General features: G+C 41.9%; 1 long non-coding RNA gene across 1 annotated transcript in view; it reads left to right on the top strand.

Moving 5' to 3' along the window:
• The window catches only part of LOC137351762 (uncharacterized), a 119,463-nt gene extending 102,788 nt beyond the window's left edge, over nt 1-16,675 (top strand). The window contains exon 3 of the long non-coding RNA XR_010969567.1: nt 16,658-16,675. This is a non-coding gene — a long non-coding RNA (uncharacterized lncRNA). The remainder of the gene's footprint in view (nt 1-16,657) is intronic.
• Nucleotides 16,676-16,909: the final 234 nt, after the last annotated feature.

Below are 16,909 nucleotides of genomic sequence, written 5' to 3'. Positions count from 1 at the left end.
GCCAATGCCAGGCAATGATCATCATCAACAAGAGAGATCTAACAATCTCCCCATGACATTCAGTGACATTGCCAAGGCCACATTTCCCACCATTAACATTGGCGAGGTTGGGGGGATGGGTGTCATTATTGACCAGCCATATAAATACTGTGGCTGCAAGAGCAGGTCATCCAATTGCCTGGATGAGTTCAGCTCCAACAACACCCAAGAAACTTGACACTGTTCAGGACAAAGCAGCCCGCTTGATTGGCACCTCATGCATCACCTTCAGTGTTCATTCTCTCCACCCCCAGTGCACTGTGGCTGCAGTGTGTACCATCTGCAGTGTGTACCATCTGCAAGATGCACTGCAACAACTCGCCAAAGTTTCTTTGACAGCATCTCCAAAGCCTGCAACCTCTGCTAACAACAACTTGTATTTATATAGCACCTTTCATGTAATAAAATGTCTCAAGGCACTTCACAGGAGCATTAGAAAATATGACGTTGATATTAGGTCAGATGACCAAAAGCTTGGTCAAAGAGGTGAGTTTTAAAGTGTGTCTTAAAGGAGGAAAGTGAGGTGGAGAGGTTAAGAGAGGGAATTCCAGAGCTTGAGGCCCTGGCAACTGAAGGCACAGCCACCAATGGTGGAGTGATTAAAATCAGGGAAGCTCAAGGCCAGAATTAGATGAGTGCCGATATCTCAGAGGGTTGTGGGGCTGGAGTCTTAACTGGAGTGAGATTCTCAGAAAGAGATGTGTTTTTGGGTCAGGTGTCTGATGCTTTAAGAAAATTCCTGGGAAAGTAGTCATTTCCAGCAGCCTTCATGGCACAAATGGGACATTCGGCGGTATCACAGAAGGTGGAGGACTCTATGGTCACTCAAGTTCGAATATGGGGTGCAGGCATACATACAGCAGAAGATTTGCAAACAAAAGAAATGAGGATGGAGACATTTCTGGCAGATCTGGCAGACGACAGGAATGGAGGAACAATAACAGATGAATGAACCACAGGAATGCCTGGGGAATTATTAACAGGTGTTTCACATGTGATTCGAAATGTCATTATGCAATAAATTGTCCAAAATGGAACAACTGGGTTGACGAGACGACGCATGACATGGAAGGTTCGGAAGTGGAAGATGATATTGATCAGTATGAGGTAATTGTACTGATCAGAAGAAGCTTCAGTCGGATAATGAGTGTGCTAGTTGCAGATTGATTTAATTGTGCCATGTTGGACAGTAATTGCACATCCACAGTATGCGGAACAAATTGGTTGAAATGTTATTTAGACTCACTCAGTAGTGAGGATTGAAGTAAGATCAGGGAATATGCAAGTTCTACTTGCTTCAGGTTTGGGATGACAACACATTAAGGTCACTGAAAATAGGGGTGATTACATGCAGAATAGCTGGTTTAAGCCAGTTTATTCATACAGATCTGGTATCTAGTGAGATACCCTTGCTGCTGAGCAAGCATTCTGTGAAAAGGGCACAAATTAAATTGGACATGGAACAAGATAAAACAATTGACTTTGAAAAGTTCGTAGATTTGCAATTTACCCAATCAGGACATTATTGCATCCTATCATGCATGGAAGGAGCTGTGATGAAATAAACAATGAAATGGAAGAATTGTGAATTAAAAAGTCAACTATTCAACAAACTGCAAGAATATGGACACTTATAACATCGTCAAAATGGAGTACTGGTCAGGTGAACCTTCCCGTTCTGGAAATCAAGAAACCTCTCTGCAAAAATGGAACTCGTTAACCTCATCTGAAATAGCTCTGGGGAGAACCCATTTGAAATTGAAAGGAGCATAATTGCATATTAATGACTTATCAACATAAAGGAACTAACAAAGTATTCTGGAGACAGACTGACTCACAGTCCAAACCAAAATGAATAGGAGTGAAGTAGCACCATGTTAACAGAATGGTCTCCATTCAGACATCAAATGATGGTCATGGTTATCATATCCTGGTCCATTGTGTGGTCACACTAGGGGAGAGGGAAATGTATCTCCTAACAGAAACTCTAATGTGATGGATTTTTATCTTAAAAAGGTAGCTCTATGGAGAGAGAGAGAGAGAGATCAAGCCAATACTTCAGAAAGCCAGTCCAACCAGAGGCTGTAGAAGAGATCCAGCCAAGCAAGAAGAACCCTGCTGAACAACAACTGGAACAGCCACTACAGCAGAGACATCACAAAGTGACTTTGAGAGACTCTATCTGTGTAGGTAACAAAATCCACACCACCAACTTTGTGCTGAGATGTAACCACTAGAACTCTACTGCATCGCAACATGTTCCAAGACTACAAACGCCCACACATGCACCTTTAAAAAGACAACTTTCCTCCTAAGAAGCTTCAATAGCTTTACTGTAAAGCATGAACACTTGCCTCATTTGGGACTTTAAAGTGCATCCTCCCCATTTCACTCTATCTATTCTTGTGTATGTGTGTATGGATGAGGTTGCAACCTTTCAGGAATTGTGTAAAAAAAAAATAGTTTTATTTTTTTAACCAATGAGAAAAGCTGTTATTTGTCTGTTTATTTGACCCAAAAGACACTCAGGCTAACGCATCATTTTAACTAAACACGATTGCAGTCAGTTGGGAGGTGAACAGTGGGAATCACCCACACCCCTTTCCACCTGTCCATAGCAATCCCTTTAACAAAAAAAGCAAATTGTCTTAAAGTTACATCAACAATTCGCTCATCCCTCGTCGCCCATTAAAAATCTGACTAACGGATGTGGGAGCGGTAAAATGTGATATATGCAAAACGTATCGTTGGACACCATCACGGTCTATTGTAAGTCTCCCATTAGCACGGGACTTTAATGAAGTAGTAGCTATGGCTTTAAAGGTGTGCAACAAGGACAAACATTTTGTATTTCATAGACATGACAACAAGATTCAGTCTTTCTACATTATTACATGGTAAAGACAAAAGAGTGATTGTAGATAAAATCATGGAAAAATGGTTTGGGGTTGGAATGGGGGCACTGGCTAAATTACTGACTGTGGGGGGGGAGGGAATTTTCTAATGGCGAGTTTAGAGATATGATCAAAAATATGAACGTTGTAGTGATGGACACCGCAGCTGAAACTCCTTGCAGTAATGGACTCTCTGAAAGAAATCACACGGTGATTGATGAGATGCTCCATAAGATCTTAGCCAATCAACTGAGTTGCAAGCTAAGATCTGCCCTGGTGTGGACAGTCCATGCGAAGAATTCATTGCAAATGGTTGGGGGCTATAGTCTGTATCAGTTGGTCTTTGGGAGGAATCTCAAAAAACCTTCTGTGTGATCAACCCCAGCTTTAAAAGGTACTACAATTAGTTTCACCTTTTCTGCGCACTTGAATGCCCCACTTACTGGGAGAAGGGCATTTATCAAGGCAGAAGTCCAGAGATAATTCGGTGAGCCGTCTTCTTTTGGACCTCCTTATCTCGAGAGACAATGGATACGCGCCTGGAGGTGGTCAGTGGTTTGTGAAGCAGCGCCTAGAGTGGCTATAAAGGCCAATTCTGGAGTGACAGGCTCTTCCACAGGTGCTGCAGAGCAATTTGTTTGTCAGGACTGTTACACAGTTGGCTCTCCCCTTGCGCCTCTGTCTTTTTTCCTGCCAACTACTAAGTCTCTTCGACTCGCCACACTTTAGCCCCACCTTTATGGCTGCCCACCAGCTTTGGCGGACGCTGGCAATTGACTCCCACGACTTGTGATCAATGTCACAGGACTTCATGTCGCGTTTGCAGACGTCTTTAAAGCGGAGACGTGGACGGCCGGTGGGTCTGATACTAGTGGCGAGCTCGCTGTACAATGTGTCTTTGGGGATCCTGCCATCTTCCATGCGGCTCACATGGCCAAGCCATCTCAAGCGTTGCTGACTCAGTAGTGTGTACAAGCTGGGGATGTTGGCCGCCTCGAGGACTTCTGTGTTGGAGATACGGTCCTGCCACCTGATGCCAAGTATTCTCCGGAGGCAGCGAAGATGGAATGAATTGAGACATCGCTCTTGGCTGGCATACGTTGTCCAGGCCTTGCTGCCATAGAGCAAGGTACTGAGGACACAGGCCTGATACACTCGGACTTTTGTGTTCCGTGTCAGTGCGCCATTTTCCCACACACTCTTGGCCAGTCTGGACATAGCAGTGGAAGCCTTTCCCATGCGCTTGTTGATTTCTGCATCTAGAAACAGGTTACTGGATAATTCGGTGAGCCTTACAGCATTGCATAAGATCATCAGGGATGAACTTTAATCCTAGGGATTTAATATACTATAGAAGAGAGGGACAGAAAGAGTGGAAAGGTCCGAGTAAAGTGTTAGGGTGTGATGGGAAGACAGTGATTCTTCAACATGGTAGTCAAACTATTAGGGTCCATTCATCTAGGTTAATAGGGAGTTGTTATAAGCTTGCAGAAGGTGATGAGGCAGCTATGAGGAACAGAATATGGTGGGTAAGGGGCTGGATGAAGATAAACAATGATAGGGCTATTTTGCCCAAAGGACAATTGCCTAAAGTTGGTACTCGGGTAACGTGCATACCAGAAGGGTTCACTGAGTGGAGGGATGCAACCATTTTAGGGAAAGCCACCAGCAAATTCAAACATTGGCTAAACCTACAAGATGATGGACACAAGGTAAGATCTTTGGACTGGCAAAATGAGGTGAAACGGTGGGAAGCATGAAAACGCAGTGTGAGTTCCTATAGTGGGTTTGGAAGTGACTCTGGCACTAGGAAACGATCATGTACTGGCAACAGAACCTCTGATCGTGGGAGGGAGAGATCCTGTAGCAGTAGTCCAGAAAGAGAGAAGAGGGCAAATAGAGGCTGTAACTTGACTAGGCTATGCGATAAAATAAGTACTACAGAATAATCTAGGAATACTACTAGATGTAGAAGGCATCATGATCAGGAAGTTATGGTGGCTACAAACAAATTAGAAGAAAAATTAGTGAGAGGCAAAACAAAAAGAGTTGGAAAGTTGAAAGGAATTTGGTGTCTATTCTGAAGTGCAAGATAGGGGGCAGCTAGCCTTATCACACAGAGGGATATGTATGGAGAAAGTACTCCCAGGTGGGATATATAAGGCTAAAGCAAGATTAGTGGCTTGGGGTTTCGAAGAGAGACTTGGTTATCAAGTTGTTAGAATAGGCTCCCGATAGCAGGAAAAGTGATTTTGAAAATTTTCGTGGCTCTTTTAGCCACATACTCGCGTGAATGTAGGTCAATCAGTATAAAAGACACATTTTTGCAGAGTGGAAAATTTCAAAGAGAAGTGTTTTTGAAACCATCTAAAGAAGTGAGTGATTTAGAAAGGAAGCTGTGGAAATTAAATAAACATGTCTATGGATTGAATGATACCTCGAGAGTATGGTATTTCTCAGTTAGGTCTGTCTTGCTGAAAGTAAGCTGTATTCAGCGGAAAGCAGATCCAGCAATGTTCTACTGGTATCACAAAGAGAAACTCGCAGGCATCTTTATGATGCATGTTGATGATTTTCTTTGGGGAGGCTCTGTGGAATTTGAGTAATTGGTTATAGATAAGTTATAAGGGGAATTTATGATTGGAAATCAGGCTTCGGGGACCTTTAAATGTATAGTGTTAGACATTAATCAGAATAGATCGGGAATAGCCTTGAATCAACAATCACGTCTAGAAAGTGTTAATCATATCCCGATAAATCGGGCCAGGTCGTCACAGAAAGATGATCTTACATCCAAAGTAGAGTTATGAAAGTGATTCTGTTTTTTGTTAAAAATATTTTTTAAAGGAATTTATAATTAAACTGAATAAATGTTTTTTTTAATCAAGAGGGCACTGAAAGAACTAATTTGGCAACAGTGTTGCTGGTTGTCACATGACTTGGGTTGGAGATGGAGCAGAAACCCTGGTAACAGGGGCAGAGAAGTCACAAACATTCCTTTGATTGGACAAGCCCAGCAGCAGCAGAGCACATCTGGGAGGGCAGAAAACTGACCAGCTTTCTAATTGTGGGTCAGTGTGGTTTGACCTTCTCAAGTGAGTTAGTCAAGTTTGCTGCAGAAGGAGAGAATTCCAAGGAAGAACAGAAGACTACAATTCGGCTCGCTTTCCAGCAATTCACTAAAAGACTCTGAGAAGTCCATTGTGTCAATTCATCATGTTTCTGTATTTGAGGAAAGCCTGCTTAATGCCGTCTGAAGAAAACTGTTCTGGGGGATTTCGGTGGCCTGCCTGCTTGTGCTCGGAGGTTGGACTGTGTGCCAGTTTTGGTGCCGCATTCTCATCTGCTGTTTTCTTTAGTGGACAAGTGATCTTCCCAGGTGTTTTTTTTTGTCTGAAACAGAGCTCTGATCCAAAAATCCCTTTTTTTTTTTGGTTAACCAGTATATATATTTGTGCATGAGTGTGAGATGCTAAGGTTAAAAAAAAGGGACTTTAAAATTTAATGTTGGGACTTTACACATTTTAATCTGTGTGTTTATGTTTTACTTCATTACTAGTTAAGACTTGTTTTATAATAAACTGAGAATTTTGTTGTTCAGTAAAGAAACCTGGTTAGTGTGTTCTACTCTGGGGAAAAATAGTGTATAGTCTGTATCGATAAGTGGGAAAATTTAAAATATATGTTGTAACCTGTGGAGAAGTTGGACTGAATCAATAGTGCACTCCTCCCGCCTTAGTCGTAACAGAAGAAACAGAGGAGTTAAGCTTCTTTGGACAGTTAAACTGGTTATGTACTCGGACCAGACCTGATGTCAGTTATGACGTATTGGCACCTAGTACTATAATGAAGCACGCTACAATTAAGGTTTTGAGGACAAATAAAACATTAAAGAAAGTAAGTTTGGAGAAATGCGTACTTAAGTTTCCAGCCCTGGGTGATGTAAAAGTCATTGAATTACTCTTTTTTTTTTGTGATGCTTCTCATGCCAACCATCCAGATGGATGTTCAAGTACAGCTGGGTTTATCATAATCTTGATGGGGAAAAAATGGAAAGTGTTGTCCCTTGGCATGGGAAGCCAAGAAAGTAAAAAGGGTAGTTAAAAGTACCCTAGCTGCAGAAACACTGGTGCTAGTAGAAGCGATAGACGTGGGATTTTACTTACCTAACATTTTGAAGGAAAGTTTGCCCATTGAATGCTATGTGGATATTTGTTCTCTATGGGATAATGTTCATTTAATAAAGAGCGTCACTGCGAAACAGTTAAGGATTGACCTTGCTAGTGTAAAGGAAATGTTGGAGAGAAAAGAGATCTAGAAGATAAAATGGGTTGATGCAAGTCACCAACTATCAGACTGTTTTACAAAGAGGAAAGCTTGCTCCAAGAAATTGTTGGAGGTCCTAGAAGAGTGACACCTTGTATTATGATGGGTTGTAAGAAATATGGAAAACGATTTTTTTCTTTGATTGCTTTGTAATTTAAGTGTATTAAGTATTTGTTTAAAGTTAGGAGAATCTGTTAATGGTAGGTGAAGGGTGAAGGGCATTGTTTAATTAAGGGCTTGGAGTGGATAGAAGGAGAGCTGCTGTGACATGGGGGAGAAAGCAGGGGGCAGAGCTATGTAATGCTGCATTCTGTAAATAAACAGACTATCAAGAAAAGGATCTGTGTCTAGCTTCATTCTTTTCTATTTGGCTTGGATCTATTTAACACCTTTCTCCATCCTTGCAACTCTCTTTGAATTCTCCGTTCCTCTGACTGGCCTGCTATACATTTGCTCTACCTTTGCTTCACCATTGCGAGCTGTGCCTTTAACTCTTAGGCTTCATGATTTGGAATTCCGTCGCTAAACCTGACCGCTTCTGCACTTTTATCACCACCTTGACGATTCTCTTTAAAATCCATCTCTGACCTTAGTTTTGATCACCCTTCCTAAGATCAAAATAGGAGGGGGTGTCGAAAGCTGAATGCTCACTAAGCTTAGTTGGTTTAGGCGTTGGATCAACTAGCATAATTGATCTGACTAAGATCACTCCATCACAGAAGTATAAGGACTTCTCTTAAAAGCTTTTTACTTCTGTCATCTGGAATAGTAATTTGTTGGGCCATGAACAACCCTAGATCATACTTTTTCTTACCCAGAAGTGAATCTGTCCCTGCCATATGGGAAATGTGTGGAAAAGAAAATGACTGTTGCCGAAGACGTCACTTTTGTTAGGTAGTTGAGAGTCCTATGGGGCTGGATGCAGTGGGCCTGTTGTGTTACAGTTACCTTTAACCTGTCCCTAATTTCAGTTTCAGCCTGTGTGCTTGCTTAACCCTATCTCGTCAAAGGTACCTTACAGTTTGTTTAAGCCTCGGTTTATGGGATTCATGCATGTTCTTCAGAAACTGGGTGAGGCTGATCACAAATATGTTTCCGGCTGTCCATTGATCCTTATGAGATTTTGAATATTTCCAGTCGAGAACTTCAGAGCTGGTGCAGTATCTTCTGGTAGTGGGTTTGCTGCTTCCTTTCTGTGCATCGCCAATTCTGTAGCATTAGCACCAGGGATTATGGCACAGCAGTCGATGCTTTAGCTTGAAATAGTATTTTACTTGCTTTCTTAATGTAATTGTTTAACATTGCTTGGAACGTACAAATATTATGGCCAGCAAATGATCTGGTCCATTCAGCCTGCCCCACCCAGTTGTGTGATTCCTTTTGCATCACAATACATATACTCTTCACCCACTTGAAATCATGCAGTCGCCTGGGAGAGTCAAGAAAGAAGATAAAAATAAACTCTAGACCAATTAGGGAAAAATGGGGAATTCCTCTTTGACCCTTTAGGAGATAAGAGACTAGCCCAGGAGATCATGTTGGCCATTGTAAACCGTGGCGTGGAGTCACTCCCCCTTGTCCCCTTTATTCCCTGCACCAACTTGATCCTGGCCGTCACATGGGACTGAAGTCCTCTTAATTCAGGCTCAGGCTGGGTGTTTGGGATATCTGATTTCAAGAGAGCCACCCTCCAGCTTAATCCACAGCTACAGTTACTGGCTTAATACAAAGAGGAGGAACTCAGTCCTTTCTTTAACTATCAATTTACTTTATTCACGTTGTTGTACAATGTAAGAATAAGGCTTATACACTTAGTTAGACAAAAGCATACAACTCCAACTGAGTTATACAGTTAATAACAAAACTAGCTAGAATTCATAAGCACACCCACTAGGTTCCTCTGACCTTTCCCTGACCTAGTCACAGAATACAAAGGATATTACCCGAAAAAGGGAAAGTTAACGCTGGCCAAGCGTTCCGTTCTCTCTCTCTCTCCTATGTCGTCGCCGCGTCACTCACGTAGGGTCTTCCGCTTCCACGATGGTTGATCTCCGGAGTTTTCGCTGGCTCTATGCCCAAAAAGCTCTATTCTTATCCTCACTCTTATCTCTCCAAATCTGAGCTGTCTCTTTCCAGTTGGCTTAAGCCTGCTCACCTCGTTCACAGCTTCTCTTAATTGGCCCAGGTCCAAAGACCCCGGTCTCTCACCGTGTCCAAATAAGGCCCTTTTCCTGTGATCGATCCTTTGTCATGTCTCATAGTAATTAGTTCAAACTGGTTTTTAGCAGCACAGGCCCGTGTCTGAGCTCCAGGTCACTATAGGTCAAACAATCCCAGCAGTTTGTAACTGATTCTGTATTTCTTACAGCCCCTGGCCAGCACCATGATTTATGTTGCAGGATAAGGTGAGTCCCTGGTCCAACCCTTGCTTGAAGGAATACAGTGAATCAGTATTCACTGCATGAGCAGGAAACCTGTTCCACAAGTTACTGCTTTCTGGGAAAGGAAGAAGTGCTGAACATCCAACCTAGCTCTGCCTTTGCAAAACTTGTACATCTAATCTCTGCTGCTCCTGAAGCTATTCAGTTGAAACTTCAGACAACTGGCTAGTGAAGTTCCACATTGAGAGGGCAGCTCTCGATTGTCTTGGAAGATTTTGTAGTGAAGGATGATTATTAAATCAGAGATAAATCCATTTTATCAATGGGCAGTTGGCCAACCTATGGGGCGAAAATTCAAAAGCCCACTGGTTGCAACATTGAAATGCATGATTGCCTTCCTAATTAATTAGATTTGAATCATTTTCATTTCAAATGTTAAATTATTAGCAGTAGAGAATATCCAATTGATCGTGATGAATGGCAAATACAATATGAAATTCAATCCAGCTAGTAGTTAACAGACATGTCAACTTTCGCGAATTTATTGCGAGAGACACAATTTCTAACTAAAATTAAACCTTGCTTGTGATCTTGTGATAGACCCCTGAAACGTCAGGATTTTTCACAGGCATTCAAAATTACTAATGTTAGAGGCAGCTGCAGATCATGCCAACTGTTAATAATGTGGGCAGTCCGAGCACTGACCAATAGGAGAGGAGCTGAAGGTTTTGTTGCGTCAATCGTTGAGTGTGGACCAATGGTGTGGGTTAGATTGCCAGTTGAGGTTGTCATGCGGTGTCATGGAGTGGCGTGAGTGGAATTGTTGGCGCCGGGAGCGTGAATAAGAGGAGAGAGGATAGTAGATGGATTGGAGCAGTGTCGAGCTCCTGCAGCAGGCTCTCAGCAGCCCTTTTGGGTTTTGTTTTGGCTCTCGGGTAACAAACTTTACTTTTGACATTGGCACCACCTTTGAGGAGTGCCCTGGGCCAGAGCAGTATCTCACCCCCTAGTTCCTCACCTCTCATTCCCAATCCTTGACATCTTGCCCCCTTTTGGCCTCCTTGCTATGAATTTCCAATCTCACCCGTTTTCTGCGCTGGCTCCCTGGGCTTCAGCTATGGGGGCAGTCGATGCGTGTTTAGGTGACTCTGATTTAATGATTTAATTGAGAGGATCGAGGATATGTGGCTATCCAACTAGATCTGGCAGCATGTTATCAGCACTGAAGGTAGAAACACAATTATTGCAAACATGAAATTGATACCTATTATGATCCCCATGGAGTTCAAAACCCAAAAGAACTGAATTTACCAAAAGACCCCCAATAAAAAAAACAAATGGACTTTTATAATTTTTACTTTAACAATCAAACCAAAATCAACATAAATTAAACATGAAATAACAGACATATAGTTTACAGGTTATGCATTAGTTATAACATATAACAAAGATAGATCTCATGGATTTATTGGACAGTCCACTCAGCATATATGGCACCAATTACAGCCACACAATCCTTCAGAGTTCTGAAATTCTTCAGGTAGATCTGCAGTTCCCATCTTCCAAGATATAGCCACTGAGTTTCATCCGGCAACAGTTCCCCTTTCATCCTGAACTCTACAGTCATGGTTTCCACCAAAAACATCGCACTACTCTGTATTGCCCTTCGCTCTGCTCACAACAGCCTTGATGGCTTAGCTCCACCAGTATCACCTTAAGTAACTGAAAACCGGTGCAACACCTCATATTTACCTGTGGCCACTCTCAGATTCAGCTTCCACTCTCTGCAGCTTGTCTGCAAACTTTCTGCAGCCTGCTTGAACTCTCCAATCTTGTGATCTGGGGATGATCCTGGTCAGATGACTTTCTCTCTTGTCTGATTCCACCCAATTCTTTCTCCCCAGAACCCTGAGGTTTTTAGTTTTACTTTTAATTAGGGACTGTCTCAAAAAAAAGCTTTGAATCCAGAGTCAGAGCACCAAACAGAATATTCAACAAATTATCTGTTCAGAAAACAGCTTGCACATACTCCTCCACTGGCCTCGCAAACCGTGAACTCCATCACATACCGCACTGATCATTGGACGCACCAGCATCGACAAATACAAACGTGCCAACTCTTGCAAATTTATTGCGAGAGAACGGCTCTGGGTCCCGGGGGCCATACACAAGGGTGAGCTAGGGTGGGAGAGGGACTGTGAGTCTGTCTACGTGTGTCTGTCTACATGTCTTAGGGGGTCAGTTCAATGTGGCACACTTTGGTTCTAGTGTGGAGACAGTAAAGGAGGTGAAACTCCTGCATTCCGAGGCTCCTGTTACCACCGCCAGAGGCTGGCAGCCTGCACTTCACTGCAACGTGAGAATGTATCGTTAATAACATTCTAGCCTTTTATATACAGCAGCACATCACATCTCATTAAAATGTCTTGAACTTTTCAGAAACGCAAGAATAAAATCCCCTCTCCCCCAACCCTCCCCACCCCCACCAGCCGCCGCCCTGCCGTTTTTGGTTTCCTTGGCTCTGACATTGCCTTGATGTTGTGTCACCCTAATAATGAACCCTCTTCTCCGTGCCGAGCATCCAGCAGCTGCAGGCTCATTGGCCTCGAGAACGGAATGTGGCATTGGACCCCCCTCCCCCAGGTGGAGCCATATCATACCCAGATAAGAAGTTGGATTTTTAAAGCGTTTTTTGTGAAGCATTTTCCGATGCAGTTATATACTTTTTGTGAAGATCTCTGACCTGTTAAAGATTAAATAAACCACTAATGAGATTTATAAACCAACTCTCAGTATATGTTGGTTCATTTTTGAAAAAAAAATGTGATTTTTATACCAAGTCTCTTCATTTATGAGTTGGTAGGGTTGGCACGTTTGAGTTATAGTTGAATAATCTTGGCATGTTTTGGTCATATTTTACCTCTGAATCTTCAAAGTTTCAAGGTTGTAAAACCATTTTAATAAAATCTGTTTTTTAATTGGCATTTTAATATCAAATGTTATTTCAGAAATGTGCTCCTGTGACTTTTCAATAAACCATTGCCTGACCATCCTCCGTGTGAGTGATTGCAATTAATTACTCTTATTGCTTTTGCTGGATTCGAGATGTCAAATTTAATGAATTACTATGCCTGTTTTTAAGCTGTGAATGCTTGGATGAGTAGCTGGTGCAAAAAATCCTCACAGTTTGTGTTTATGATACATTAATCTGTTAATGTTAAAGTTGCAGGTAGTGTAGTAAAGAGATGATCTTTACCTGCTGTGCTGGTATGCAATATTTGGAAAGTTTGCTTTAAGGATAATGCAGCAGCTGAACTATCTTGTTTAGCTTCAAACTATGTGATTTGGCTAAAGTTTTCAAGTGCTAAGAAGTAACATGCATGTGAGGTGAGATGTGTATTTTTGAACGGAAACTAAATCTTAATTTTCAAGCTGTAGATCTTTGAAGTTGTGTGATGTGTGAATTTATGTATTTCCTGACATGCTTTCAAGCTGTAGAACTTTTATTGTAGCTCTGTGAAGTTATATGGCTAACTTCCCATTGAATTTCAGAGACTAGCATAATCTGCATCTGCTCAGTTGTATATAGTTGTAGTGCGTTTTCAGAATGTGTTCATAGCTGCTTCTGTCAATTTCAGAATTTCAAACTGGGGTTTCCGGACCCTACAAGGTAATCTGTTCAACACTGAATTTCTTTAGCAAGTGAAACACTTGTTTTGTTAATTCTCTTCACTGATCCACCTTCGAGCCCCCATTTTTGTTCTCAACCTTTAGGCCCTTTCCCCTTCCTCACAGCGAGTGGGAAGTAACTTGGTCCGATAAAACTTGTCAGTACTGTTTTGTGACCTGATGCCACCTGAGATTAATTGCCTTCCTGTTTTTGTCCCTCTTTTCCTCCTGTGCATGGCTGGAGTCTCAAACAAAGAACAGTACAGCACAGGAACAGGCCATTCGGCCCTCCAAGCCTGCGCCGATCTTGATGCCTGCCTAAACTAAAACCTTCTGCACTTCCGGGGTCCGTATCCTTCTATTCCCATCCTATTCATGTATTTGTCAAGATGCCTCTTAAACGTCTCCCCCGGCAATAAGTTCCAGGCACTCACCACCCTCTGTGTAAAGAACTTGCCTTGCACATCCCCTCTAAACTTTGCCCCCCTCACCTTAAACCTATGTCCCCTAGTAACTGACTCTTCCACCCTTGGTGCTGCCTTCCAGCTTGGTGCTGCCCCGTGCCAGCTGAGATCGAAGATTCCTTCATGTGTGGAATTAGGGGTTGAAAACCTAATTCTGTATCCCCACAATGTCTCGTATTGATGTACTAAGCTGCTGCATTGCTGGAGCACTAATTCTATTTAATTTTAAGGGCAAGATTTCTTCTTTCAAATTATTTTTCTCAATGCTTTGCTGGTAGGTACCTGGGGTAGAGTTTCCGCTTTGGGTGCAATTCGCAATTGGGGCGCAAATTGAGAGTAATTTGTGCTAGTTTTCTGATGTGATGTTATGGTTCATGTTGCCAGTCAAACTAATTCGCATAATCGCACATAAAATCTTCCATGAACTTATGCAATCAGGCAACATTTTAGAATGTAATTGCTTTTTGCATTAAAAATATTCCTTGATATATTTGAGTGGTAACCTGGTGCAATTTGATTAATACAGCTGAAAGTGGGTTTATCACACAATAAAAGTATTCTTAATCAGTGTATAATCCACCACCTGTGAGTAACCTGAATTTAAAAAACTGAAAATGACATTCAAAAAATATACAGAACCATTTATTGGTTTCATTGATGTACAGTAGTCAGATTCTTAATAAATTAAATATTTTTTTAATTAAAACTTGTAAAAGGTGCATATTAATGTGCTTTAAAAATGAAAGTTTTAATTTCCAGAGCCTCTTCAAATAGCCACAATTGACGGAAACTCGCCATGCTCATTAATTCACTCTGGGACTTGGCCAGTTGTGTGGGTGGGGCCAACTTCCAGCATGTCTTTTTTAAACAAGTGCAAAAGATCACAGCAACAGTGCTGGATATAATTTGTGCTTTGCACTGATTTGGCTGATTTTGAGCAAATTGCGCTGGTTTTATAAATGCAACCTAGTGGAACTTCTTACCCCTTTAGTCTTAACTCTGCCACACTTGCTCCTCCTAGTAACTGGTTTCAGAGCATGAAAACCAGTCCAGAGTTTTGCTTTGTCCTGCTTTCCAGCACACCCACTCAAAGTGAGGAGTAGGATGTTTGTCAGGGAAGCAAATTGTGGCCAAGTGTTCAAGTAACCAAATCTTGTTTTGATTCACATTAAAAGTTGAAAAAAGCTTTTTCTCTGCCTTGCCCGAGTACCATCTCTCTGAACTTTACCCCTCCCTTCTGCTAAGGTCAGCATGGCGTACAGTTCTCTGTTTTCAGCACCTAGCCCAATTACTTATCCTTTATGTGTGAGCTGGAACTGGAACCATCAGGGGAGCGTTTTGCAGCTCTTTATATTGATAACTTTGGTGGCTGGGATGAAATGCACTATTTGGCCAATTTTGCATTTGTACCATATCAAACATTTAAGATTTGAGGTAAGAAGTTTGCAAAGTGTATTATTCAGATAAAAGACTATACCTGCTTAAAGTACATTCTGTTGGATGAAGAAATGGAGAATTAGAATGGCTGTTGCTTTGCTGATCATTTTACAGTTCTTGTATAAAGCGGAATCAATTCTTAAAAGGTGGAAGGACAGTTCTGTCTGAGACTAAAGATGACAACTGTTGTTTACCAAGAAAATGAGCAAGATAACTGATATCTGTTTCAAAATCTGCCCAACTAGGCAGTTCCCTTTATTTAATAGACTTTTGAATCACTGTTTACTAAGGCATCGCACTGACCTCTGGTGGCAATGGGATGATATAGCCTGTCCTGTCACCTGATCGGCAGTTCTGTAATAGATGTCTTGGGTTATGGACTAACAGACGCAGTCGAAACTGAGGTTCACTAGGGTGATGAATGTAGCGTTGCTGCACCGGTTTGCTTAGCGGCTGTGCAGAGCCAGTTTCCTTGTTTGCATTCTACTATTTAAGCAGACATAGATAGAAAAAAGTAAGATGTAACTTAGTTATAATTCAGAATGATCTTTCAAGAGACACTGTAAGGGACACTTTTATACAGCACACTCAACTCCTCTCATTCAGGTGCACCTTTGCATAAAGTTGTTGGGTTGATTTAAGACTGATCTTATTTTGCATTCCCACTGTGCCACATGACATTCCATGGTTGGACGGGCAGGCATCTTATTTCCGAGCAACAGTCAGTGTTGCTCTATATCAGTCTGAGGAGTTGCACAATGTGAACTGTTCAGTCTGTGCATGTAAATTTCTCTTCCTAGCCCCTTTGCTTAGAAATAGTCTAATAAATGTACCTACTTCTGATGCTGACATCTGTAGAGGATGCAGACTATCTAGTCCCGCCAACCAAAGTTGGGTTTTTGGGAGAATGGAGTGAAAGAAAATGGGTGGAAAAAACAAATTATATAGTGAGAATTTTGTTGTATCGTTTATTGAAATAACTATTCACTGATACTATGGCTGCTGGGGGGGGGGGGTGGGGGGGTGGTGGGGGTGTCTACGTTTACCTTGTCTAAGTAGCTATACTTCAAATGTGTACCTGAGCAGCAAGTATTGACAGGTTTTTTGACTTTGAGGAGGGACAGCGGGCATGGCATGCACAGTTTTTGTGGAGTAGAATGTCTATTTTAAAGCCAGTCAAAGCAAAATAGTATAAAAGTTGAACTTTGCAATTCTTCTTGGGTCAAATGAAGGTGCTGTAATGCTCATTGACAGCCCAGCCTGCAAGATTGTGCCCTGACATGATAATTTATTGGAGAGCCAATGGAAGGTGGTGTACTGCCTCAATTTATCTCGGTTTAAAATGTTGGTAGTGTGTCACATATGCAGGTATGTGTTTCCTTTGTTCAGAGGCTTTGTTGTTGCCAGTGAATTCAACTTTTAATGAATTTGCCTTTTTCTTTTACAGGGGTTAGCTCAGCCATGGCATCGGAAAATCCGGGTCCTCCTAATCCACACTGCAAGATCATGACCTTCCGTCCAACCATGGAAGAGTTTAAAGATTTTGGGAAGTATATTGCGTATATTGAATCCCAGGGAGCCCACAGGGCAGGACTGGCAAAGGTGACACATCATATCAGTCAATTTGAGTTAGTGAGTTAAGAGTGGCCATTTTAAATACCTGATCCAATCAGATTTTGTGGATCCTAATACATTGTTT

Source organism: Heterodontus francisci, chromosome 36, assembly GCF_036365525.1.
Source record: "Heterodontus francisci isolate sHetFra1 chromosome 36, sHetFra1.hap1, whole genome shotgun sequence".
Taxonomy (NCBI): Eukaryota; Metazoa; Chordata; class Chondrichthyes; order Heterodontiformes; family Heterodontidae; genus Heterodontus; species Heterodontus francisci.
The sequence above is the reverse complement of the archived record's forward strand: the minus strand, read 5'-3'. Positions and strand labels throughout refer to the sequence as shown.